Genomic DNA, 3,752 nt, shown 5'->3' on the forward strand with positions numbered 1-3,752 from the left:
TGGATTTATGGATATGAGAAGAATTTATGAAAAACACAGAGATAGAAAACACTGAAATGTAAAATGGATAATGATGAATACATTAAATTTAAAAGAATTTGAACAAATAAAACTAATGTAGCTAACATTAGAAGGAAAATGGTTAGTGAGAAAACATTTTACAATTTCTTGGAGGTCACTTATCTAAAATATATAGATAACTTTATCAAATATATAAGAATATGAATCATTCCCCAATTGATAAATGGTCAAAAGATACAAACAGATAATTTTTGGATGCCATATGTAACTCTATGAAAAAATGTCCTAAATCATTATTAGAGAAATAAAAATCAAAACAACTCTGATATATTATTTCACACATATCAGATTGACTAAAAAAGGGGAAAACAATACATGTCGGAGGTGATGTGGAAAAATGGGGACACTACTACTTTGTTGGTGGAGCTGTGAACTGATTCAACCATTTTGGAGAGCAATCTGGAATTATACTAAAAGACTTATAAAACGGTGTATACATTTTGTCCCAGCAATGACACTCTTAGGTTTCTTTCCCAGGATGATTTGGGAAAAAGAAAAGAGCCTATATGTTCTAAAATACTTATAGAAGATCTCTTTTTGATGGAAAAGAATTGGAAATTGAAAAGATGCCCATCAATTGGGGAATGTTTAAATAAGTTATGGTATCTGATTGTAATGGAATAACACATAAGAAATGACAAGCAGGTTAATTTTGGAGAAACATGGAAAGACCTATGTGAAATTATGTTCTTTTTTTTAAAACCCTTAATTTCTGTGTATTGGCTCCTTGGTGGAAGAGTGGTAAGGGTGGGCAATGGGGGTCAAGTGACTTGCCCAGGGTCACATAGCTGGGAAGTGTCTGAGGCCGGATGTGAACCTAGGACCTCCCATTTCTAGGCCTGACTCTCAATCTACTGAGCTACCCAGCTGCCCCCCATGTGAAATTATGAAGAGTAAAATAAGCAGATACAAGAAAACATTATCTATGGCAACAAAGATATTGTTTGAAGAATGATTTGTGAATTACACACCTCCAGATAAAGAACTAATAAATAGAAATAAGACATAATTTTATATATACATGTATCTTTTTGTCTAATGGGAGGGAGGGATGGGTTTATAGTGTAATGAACAAATAAGTTAATTTAAATTTTAAACAATCCATCAATAGTCATGCCATTTTGGTCCTCTTTGAATACAAAGGAAAACAGCCAACCAGTCATAAACTCCCAGGAATGACTTTCCTAACCATTGGTGGAAATTAAAAGATGCTGCCTCAGTAATAATAGTAGGAGAAGTCATGGGTAATTTGAAATTTGGTGACAGCCTGAATTGGGAGCAACTGTTGGGTTTGCAATTTTACTTCTAAAAGAGTATTTCACTAAAGGACCACCAATGAGAGGCTGGAGCCAGGGAAGGAGTTACGTTCAGATCTGTGATTAGAACTTGACAACTATGAAAGCGAAGGGAGATATAGGAAGCAAAGAGGGAGAAGGAGGAGAAGGAGAAGCAAGGAGGGCCTGAACCAGGGTCATGGCCATGTGAGTAAAACAAAAGGGGAAAGGTTGGAGAGACGTAGAGGCAGAATTGACAGGGATTCGTCACCTGTCAGTTTATGAAAGATCAAGTTTCTGATGGGTAATTCTGGTCACTGGTAATAATCTTTCCTGGGATTCAATAGATTTAAAATTTTTGTACTGTGTAGAAATGTGTTGTACATTTTCTATCACTCCCTTGTACCATCTACATCAGTTATTGTCTGTACTCCTTAGGGATCACCTTTTTACAATTTCTGGCAGCATTAAACTGACCCTTATTACCAACATAAACTTCGTTTTCCACAAACAAATCTGAGTAACTCTGTCATTTGTACTATATGCTCGTAAGTTTGGAGTGGCCTCTGCTTTTATCAAGAGCAGCTCATTTTCCTTAATGACTTCGCTAGACCCTTTCAAAGGAAGTACCATTTATTTATTCTCTGACTGATGGGGAAAGCTGTCTCAGAGAGACTGTGACTTGTCCAAAAAAAAAAAAAAGTAACAGATTTGCAACAAAATCAAGATCAGAACTCACAACAGCTATTTATTAAATAATTTGCCACAAATCACCAATTATCAAAAGCCAAGTTTACACTACCAAATAATACCACTTTGTTGGTGTAAAGCCACTTTGATTTACCACATGGCTTACACAGAAGAGGCAGAAGAATTTTGTCTAAATTGTTTATCTCATGCAAGAGTTGTAGAAACACCAGGACTTAGCTAAATGCAATAAGTTGTACCAGACCTTTCTGAATAGGGTTCTGTATGAAAGGTATGGACTCTATTACTTGCAGCAGCTTTCTCATAGACACCCTTAGACATAGAATATAGTCCTAGACTCAGTCCTATCACAGATTTTTCACTAGGTACAGTCCTGGAAGGCCACTCATGCTTCTGTAGTGCTGTCTCAACTCTTAGTAGCCATCCCAACTCTGAGCAATACCTTCCTCCCCCATGATCTATGGTTGTGACTTTCCAATTGCTTGGGTAGCTTCACCTAGAACCAAGGCCAGCACCTCAGACTCAGCCTGCCCAAAATTAAGCTCATCTTTCATCCTAAACTTGACCTACCCTCAGCTTCCCTGTTTCTGTTTCTGGTACCACCACTCTCCTGACCTCTTAGCCTTCACAAACTCTCTTGCATCTAGATTCAAATCCTGGAATTTTATCTCTATTTATCTCATACCTGTCTCCTTTTCTTCACTCACTTGGCCACCATTCTGGTATAGGTCCTCATTACTCCAGGCTAACCCCACTGGATTTTTGGAATCTCTTAGTTGGTACCTGTCCCTTCCCCTTCTGACTTAGCTAGTTCTAATCATGAATCTGAATGTTATTCTTTTCCTTGGATTCCCAACCTATGATATCTTGCACATAGGAGGCTCCTAGTATATTATAATGCATATTTTAAGTAAAGGATATCAAAGACAAGGAAGCCCTCAGCAATGATGCCCCATATATTGAAAACAAAATGTAGTTAAAACTATAACATTAACATCACCTTCATCAACTCTCCCTCCACTTGATCCCAGTTATTGTTACCTTAGTGTCATGAGACACTTTTCTAAACTTTAGAAAATAAGGATTTAAAAGCATTTACTGGGGGAGGCTAAGTGATTCAGTGGATGGAAGGCCATACCTGGAGATGGGAGGTCCTGGGTCCAAATCTCATCTCACACATTTCCTGGCTGTGTGTCACTTAACCACCATCCCCTAGCCCTTACTACTCTTCTGCCTTAGAACTAATACATAGTATTAATTCTAAGATGGAAAGTAAGGACTTAAAAACAAACAAAAACCCAAGCATTTACTTGGGCCAGGTACTATACAAGGCACTGGGAACAGATAAAGACAAGTAATCTCTGTGATTCCAGGGGAATATCGGCATGCCAAAGTGTTCCTTTTGTGTCTGGCATCCTCTGATAATTCCTACCTTGAGATGATGTCTCATATGTATACCCTTGGCACACTCATAACAGATGTCATGATTTTCTCACCAACCCCAGGGATTTAATCTAGTAGAGATCTCTTCCAGCTATTTCTATAAGGGGGTACTTCCCAATGGCATTTAGCCCCCAAGAAACATTATGAGTACTGGAGTTGCTATCAGCAGGGTTCCACTTCATCTTCATTCTTCAGATATCTCAGAGATATTCCAGGAAACACAATGATTGAAGATAAATGCCAGGG

This window comes from Gracilinanus agilis, chromosome 4 (assembly GCF_016433145.1).
Source record: "Gracilinanus agilis isolate LMUSP501 chromosome 4, AgileGrace, whole genome shotgun sequence".
NCBI lineage: Eukaryota > Metazoa > Chordata > Mammalia > Didelphimorphia > Didelphidae > Gracilinanus > Gracilinanus agilis.